This window comes from Hordeum vulgare, chromosome 7H (assembly GCF_904849725.1).
Source record: "Hordeum vulgare subsp. vulgare chromosome 7H, MorexV3_pseudomolecules_assembly, whole genome shotgun sequence".
In the NCBI taxonomy this organism is placed as follows: Eukaryota; Viridiplantae; Streptophyta; class Magnoliopsida; order Poales; family Poaceae; genus Hordeum; species Hordeum vulgare.
In genome coordinates, this window is record NC_058524.1 from 5,700,088 (window position 1) to 5,708,619 (window position 8,532).

Consider the following 8,532-nt stretch of genomic DNA (forward strand, 5'->3'; position numbering starts at 1 on the left):
TCACAAACTTCGGCCATTAGAAGACCTGGACCATCGTCTTGTTTGGCAAATTTTCCTTGATCTCTCGCTTGTCAGGCTCCGGACAATCCTTTGCAAAGTGACCCATCTCGTTACAGTTATAGCACTTGACCTCGGACATATCCAAGTTCCGTTGCTTCCGCCCTTTAGATTGGTCAGCCTTACCACGACCTTGTGGTCACCTTGGTTGGGTGTCTTGCCAACCACCTGGACATCCTCCCCTGTATCATCAAAAGTTGGAAATTCAACCGTGAATATGTTACCGTTTGGAGCATCGTCGGCTGTGGCGCTCCAATTCCACGCTTGGTTTTCTTCAAACACGACGTCGCGTAAAATCCGTAGACGCTGTTGGAATTATGCCCTAGAGGCAATGATAAATATAGTTATTATTATAATTCCTGTATCAAGATAATCGTTTATTATCCATGCTATAATTGTATTGAATGAAGACTCATTTACATGTGTGGATACATAGACAAAACACCATCCCTAGCAAGCCTCTAGTTGGCTAGCCAGTTGATCAAAGATAGCCAGTGTCTTCTGATTATGAACAAGGTGTTGTTGCTTGATAACTGGATCACGTCATTAGGAGAATCACGTGATGGACTAGACCCAAACTAATAGACGTAGCATGTTGATCGTGTCATTTCATTGCTACTGTTTTCTGCGTGTCAAGTATTTATTCCTATGACCATGAGATCATATAACTCACTGACACCGGAGGAATACTTTGTGTGTATCAAACGTCGCAACGTAACTTGGTGACTATAAAGATGCTCTATAGGTATCTCCGAAGGTGTTGGTTGAGTTAGTATGTATCAAGACTGGGATTTGTCACTCCGTGTGACGGAGAGGTATCTCGGGGCCCACTCGGTAATACAACATCACACACAAGCCTTGCAAGCAAAGTGACTTAGTGTAAGTTGCGGGATCTTGTATTACGGAACGAGTAAAGAGACTTGCCGGTAAACGAGATTGAAATAGGTATGCGGATACCGACGATCGAATCTCGAGCAAGTAACATACCGAAGGACAAAGGGAATGACATACGGGATTATATGAATCCTTGGCACTGAGGTTCAAACGATAAGATCTTCGTAGAATATGTAGGATCCAATATGGGAATCCAGGTCCCGCTGTTGGATATTGACCGAGGGTTCTCTCGGGTCATGTCTACATAGTTCTCGAACCCGCAGGGTCTGCACACTTAAGGTTCGGCGTTGTTTTATGCGTATTTGAGTTATATGGTTGGTTACCGAATGTTGTTCGGAGTCCCGGATGAGATCACGGACGTCACGAGGGTTTCCGGAATGGTCCGGAAACGAAGATTGATATATAGGATGACCTCATTTGATTACCGGAAGGTTTTCGGAATTACCGGGAATGTACCGGGAATGACGAATGGGTTCCGGGAGTTCACCGGGGGGGGGGGGGCATGGACCTTAGGGGTGGCGCACCAGCCCTTAGTGGGCTGGTGGGACAGCCCAAGAGAGCCTATGCGCCAAGAGAAGAAAAATCAAAGGGGAAAGAAAGAAAAAAAAGGAAGGAGGTGGGAAGGGAAGGAAGGACTCCCACCAAACCAAGTCCAACTCGGTTTGGGGGGGGAGTCCTTCCCCCCTTGGCTCGGCCGACCCCCTTGGGGCTCCTTGAGCCCCAAGGCAAGGCCCCCTCCCTCCCACCTATATATACGGAGGTTTTAGGGCTGATTTTACACGATTTTCTCACGGCAGCCCGACCACATACCTCCACGGTTTTTCCTCTAGATCGCGTTTCTGCGGAGCTCGGGCGGAGCCCTGCTGAGACAAGATCATCACCAACCTCCGGAGCGCCGTCACGCTGCTGGAGAACTCTTCTACCTCTCCGTCTCTCTTGCTGGATCAAGAAGGCCGAGATCATCGTCGAGCTGTACGTGTGCTGAACGCGGAGGTGCCGTCCGTTCGGTACTAGATCGTGGGACTGATCGAGGGATTGTTCGCGGGGCGGATCGAGGGACGTGAGGACGTTCCACTACATCAACCGCGTTCACTAACACTTCTGCTGTACGGTCTACGAGGGTACGTAGATCATTCATCCCCTCTCGTAGATGGACATCACCATGATAGGTCTTCGTGCGCGTAGGAAATTTTTTGTTTCCCATGCGACGTTCCCCAACAGTGGCATCATGAGCTAGGTTCATGCGTAGATGTCTTCTCGAGTAGATCACAAAAGTTTTTGTGGGCGGAGATGTGCGTTTTGCTGCCTTCCTTAGTCTTTTCTTGATTCCGCGGTATTGTTGGATGAAGCTGCTTGGACCGACATTACTCGTACGCTTACGAGAGACTGGTTTCATCGCTACGAACAACCCTGTTGCTCAAAGATGACTGGCAAGTGTCGGTTTCTCCAACTCTATTTGAATCGGATTTGACCGAGGAGGTCCTTGGATGAGGTTAAATAGCAACTCATAGATCTCCGTTGTGGTGTTTGCGTAAGTAAGATGCGATCCTACTAGATACCCATGGTCACCACATAAAACATGCAACAACAAAATTAGAGGACGTCTAACTTGTTTTTGCAGGGTATGCTTGTGATGTGATATGGCAAATGATGTGATGTGATATATTGGATGTATGAGATGATCATGTTGTAATAGAAAATATCGACTTGCACGTCGATGGTACGGCAACCGGCAGGAGCCATAGGGTTGTCTTTATACTAATGTTTGTGCTTGCAGATGCGTTTACTATTTTGCTAGGATGTAGTTTTAGTAGTAATAGCATGAGTAGCACGACAACCCCGATGGCGACACATTGATGAAGATCATGATGTGGCGCCGGTGATAAGAAGATCGTGCCGGTGCTTTGGTGATGGAGATCAAGAAGCACGTGATGATGGCCATATCATGTCACTTATGAATTGCTTGTGATGTTAATCCTTTTATGCACCTTATTTTGCTTAGAACGACGGTAGCATTATGAGGTGATCTCTCACTAAAATTTCAAGACCAAATTGTGTTCTCCCCGACTGTGCACCGTTACTACAGTTCGTCGTTTCGAGACACCACGTGATGATCGGGTGTGATAGACTCAACGTTCACATACAACGGGTGCAACACAGTTGCGCACGCAGAACACTCGGGTTAAGCTTGACGAGCCTAGCATGTGCAGACATGGCCTCGGAACACATGAGACCGAAAGGTCGATCATGAATCATATAGATGATATGATTAGCATAGGGATGCTTACCACTGAAACTATACTCAACTCACGTGATGATCGGACTTGAGCTAGTGTAAGTGGATCATGAAGCACTCAAATGACTAGAGAGATGTACTTTTTGAGTGGGAGTTTAGCAAATAATTTGATTGAGTTAAACTCTAATTATCTTGAACATAGTCTAAGTCCACTTTGAATATGTTTGTGTTATAGATCATGGCTCACGCAACTGTCACCCTGAATTTTAATACGTTCCTAGAGAAAGCTAAGTTGAAAGATGATGGAAGCAACTTTGTAGACTGGGCTCGTAATCTTAAGCTAATCTTACAAGCTGGGAAGAAGGATTATGTCCTTAATGCTGCGCTAGAAGATGAACCACCCGCTACGGCTGATCAGGATGTTAAGAACGTTTGGTTAGCACGTAAGGAGGACTACTCAATAGTTCAATGTGCAGTCTTGTATGGCTTAGAACCGGGACTTCAACGTCGCTTTGAGCGTCCTGGAGCATTTGAGATGTTCCAGGAGTTGAACTTCATCTTTCAGAAGAACGCCCGTATCGAGAGGTATGAGACCTCCGATAAATTATATGCTTGCAAGATGGAGGAGAACTCGTCTGTCAGTGAACATGTGCTCAAAATGTCTGGATACTCAAACCGTCTAGCTGAGCTGGGAATTGAACTCCCGCAAGAAGCTATCACTGACAGAATCCTTCAATCGCTGCCGCCAAGCTATAAAGGCTTTGTGTTGAACTACAACATGCAAGGGATGAACAAGTCACCTGGCGAGTTGTTTGCGATGCTGAAAGTCGCAGAGTCTGAACTCCGTAAAGAGCATCAAGTGTTGATGGTGAATAAAACCACTAGTTTCAAGAGAAACGGCAAAGGCAAGAAGGGTGATTCAAAGAAGAGCGGCAAGCCTGTTGCTAATCCGACGAAGAAGCCCAAAGCTGGACCTAAGCCTGAAACAGAGTGCTTCTATTGCAAGGGTATGGGTCAATGGAAGCGCAACTGCCCCAAGTATCTGGCTGATAAGAAGGCGGCCAAAGAAAAATCAGGTATATTTGATATACATGTTATTGATGTGTACTTAACCGGTTCTCGTAGTAGTGCCTGGGTATTCGATACCGGTTCTATTGCTCATATCTGCAATTCGAAAGAGGAACTATGGAATAGACGAAGGCTGGCGAAAGATGAAGTGACGATGCGCGTTGGAAATGGTTCCAAGGTTGATCCAATCGCCGTCGGCACAGTTTCACTTCAGTTACTATCAGGATTAGTGATGAACTTAAATCATTGTTATTTAGTGCCTGCGTTGAGCATGAACATTATATCTGGATCTTGTTTATTGCGAGACGGTTACTCTTTTAAGTCAGAGAATAATGGTTGTTCTATTTCTATGAGTAATATCTTTTATGGTCATGCACCCAATGTGAGAGGATTGTTCATATTGAATCTTGATAGCGATACGCACATACATAACATTGAGACCAAAAGAATTAGAGTTAACAATGATAGCGTCATATTTTTGTGGCACTGCCGCTTAGGTCATATTGGTGTAAAGCGCATGAAGAAACTCCATGCTGATGGACTTTTGGAGTCACTTGACTTTGATTCACTTGACACGTGCGAACCATGCCTCATGGGCAAGATGACTAAGACTCCGTTCTCCGAAACAATGGAGCGTGCAAGTGACTTATTGGAAATCATACATACCGATGTGTGTGGTCCGATGAGCGTGGAGGCACGCGGCGGATATCGTTATTTTCTCACCTTCACTGACGATTTGAGTAGATATGGTTATGTCTACTTGATGAAGCACAAGTCTGAAACATTTGAAAAGTTCAAGCAATTTCAGAGTGAAGTGGAAAATCATCGTAACAAGAAGATCAAGTTCCTACGGTCTGATCGTGGGGGTGAATATCTGAGTTTCGAGTTTGGTGCTCACTTAAGACAATGTGGAATTGTTTCACAGTTAACACCGCTTGGAACACCACAGCGTAATGGTGTGTTCGAACGTCGTAATCGTACTTTATTAGAGATGGTGCGATCTATGATGTCTCTTACCGATTTGCCGTTATCTTTTTGGGGTTATGCATTAGAAACAGCTGCATTTACTTTAAATAGGACACCATCAAAATCCGTTGAGACGACACCATACGAACTGTGGTATGGCAAAAGACCAAAGTTGTCGTTTCTTAAAGTTTGGGGATGTGATGCTTATGTCAAAAAGCTTCAGCCTGAAAAGCTGGAACCCAAAGCGGAAAAGTGCGTCTTCATAGGTTACCCAAAAGAGACAGTTGGGTACTCCTTCTATCTCAAATCCGAGGGCAAAGTGTTTGTTGCTAAAAACGGAGCTTTTCTCGAGAAGGAGTTTCTCTCGAGAGAATTGAGTGGGAGGAAGATAGGACTTGACGAGGTTGTCGAACCTCTCATCCCTCTGGATGGTGGCGCAGGGCAAGGGGAAACCTCTGTCGTTGCGACGCCGGTTGAGGAGGAAGTTAATGATGATGATCATGAAACTCCAGTTCAAGTTTCTGTCGAACCACGCAGATCGACGAGACAACGTGCTGCTCCAGAGTGGTACAGAAATCCCGTCTTATCAATCATGTTGTTAGACAACAATGAACCTGCAAATTATGAGGAAGCGATGGTGGGCCCAGATTCCAACAAATGGCTAGAAGCCATGAAGTCCGAGATAGGATCCATGTATGAGAACAAAGTGTGGACTTTGGAGGTACTACCTGAGGGCCGCAAGGCTATTCAGAACAAATGGATCTTTAAGAGGAAGACGGACGCTGACGGCAATGTGACCGTTTATAAAGCTCGACTTGTGGCAAAGGGTTTTTCACAAGTTCAAGGAGTTGACTACGATGAGACATTCTCACCCGTAGCGATGCTTAAGTCCGTCAGAATCATGTTAGCAATAGCTGCATTTTTCGGTTATGAAATCTGGCAGATGGATGTCAAAACGGCGTTCCTTAACGGTTTCCTTAAGGAAGAGTTATATATGGTACAACCCGAAGGTTTTGTCGATCCTAAGAATGCTAACAAAGTGTGCAAGCTCCAGCGATCCATTTATGGACTGGTGCAAGCATCTCGGAGTTGGAACAAACGGTTTGATGAGGTGATCAAAGCATTTGGGTTTATACAAGTGGTTGGAGAATCTTGTATTTACAAGAAAGTGGGTAGGAGCTCTGTGGCGTTTCTAATATTATATGTGGATGACATATTGCTGATTGGAAACAATGTGGAGTTTTTGGAGAGCATAAAGGATTACTTGAATAAAATTTCTCTATGAAGGACCTAGGAGAAGCTGCTTACATTCTAGGCATTAAGATCTATAGGGATAGATCAAAACGCCTGATAGGACTTTCACAAAGCACATACCTTGATAAAGTTTTGAAAAGGTTCAAAATGGAACAGTCCAAGAAAGGGTTCTTGCCAGTTTTACAAGGTAAAAGATTGAGTAAGACTCAGTGCCCAGCAACTGATGAAGATAGAGAGCATATGCGCTCCGTCCCCTATGCTTCAGCCATAGGTTCTATCATGTATGCTATGCTGTGCACTAGACCGGATGTTAGCTTGGCCATAAGTATGGCAGGTAGGTTCCAGAGTAATCCAGGAGTGGATCACTGGACGGCGGTCAAGAATATCCTGAAGTACCTGAAAAGGACTAAGGAGATGTTTCTCGTGTATGGAGGTGACGAAGAGCTCGCCGTAAAAGGTTACGTCGATGCAAGCTTTGACACAGATCCGGACGACTCTAAGTCGCAAACCGGATACGTATTTATTCTTAATGGGGGTGCGGTAAGCTGGTGCAGTTCCAAGCAAAGCGTCGTAGCAGATTCTACATGTGAAGCGGAGTACATGGCTGCCTCGGAGGCGGCTAAGGAGGGTGTCTGGATGAAGCAGTTCATGACGGATCTTGGAGTGGTGCCAAGCGCACTGAATCCAATAACGTTGTTCTGTGACAACACGGGTGCCATTGCCCTAGCAAAGGAACCACGGTTTCACAAGAAGTCCAGACACATCAAACGACGCTTCAACCTCATCCGCGACTACGTCGAGGGAGAGGACGTAAATATATGCAAGGTGCACACGGATCTGAATGTAGCAGACCCGCTGACTAAACCTCTTCCACGGCCAAAGCATGATCAACACCAGAACTGTATGGGTGTTAGATTTATTACAATGTAATTCACATGATGATGTGAGGGCTAGATTATTGACTCTAGTGCAAGTGGGAGACTGTTGGAATTATGCCCTAGAGGCAATGATAAATGTAGTTATTATTATAATTCCTGTATCAAGATAATCGTTTATTATCCATGCTATAATTGTATTGAATGAAGACTCATTTACATGTGTGGATACATAGACAAAACACCGTCCCTAGCAAGCCTCTAGTTGGCTAGCCAGTTGATCAAAGATAGCCAGTGTCTTCTGATTATGAACAAGGTGTTGTTGCTTGATAACTGGATCACGTCATTAGGAGAATCGCGTGATGGACTAGACCCAAACTAATAGACGTAGCATGTTGATCGTGTCATTTCATTGCTACTGTTTTCTGCGTGTCAAGTATTTATTCCTATGACCATGAGATCATATAACTCACTGACACCGGAGGAATACTTTGTGTGTATCAAGCGTCGCAACGTAACTGGGTGACTATAAAGATGCTCTACAGGTATCTCCGAAGGTGTTGGTTGAGTTAGTATGTATCAAGACTGGGATTTATCACTCCGTGTGACGGAGAGGTATCTCGGGGCCCACTCGGTAATACAACATCACACACAAGCCTTGCAAGCAAAGTGACTTAGTGTAAGTTGCGGGATCTTGTATTACGGAACGAGTAAAGAGACTTGCCGGTAAACGAGATTGAAATAGGTATGCGGATACCGACGATCAAATCTCGGGCAAGTAACATACCGAAGGACAAAGGGAATGACATACGGGATTATATGAATCCTTGGCACTGAGGTTCAAACGATAAGATCTTCGTAGAATATGTAGGATCCAATATGGGCATCCAGGTCCCGTTGTTGGATATTGACCGAGGATTCTCTCGGGTCATGTCTACATAGTTCTCGAACCCGCAGGGTCTGCACACTTAAGGTTCGGCGTTGTTTTATGCGTATTTGAGTTATATGGTTGGTTACCGAATGTTGTTCAGAGTCCCGGATGAGATCACGGACGTCACGAGGGTTTCCGGAATGGTCCGGAAACAAAGATTGATATATAGGATGACCTCATTTGATTACCGGAAGGTTTTCGGAATTACCGGGAATGTACCGGGAATGACGAATGGGTTCCGGGAGTTCACC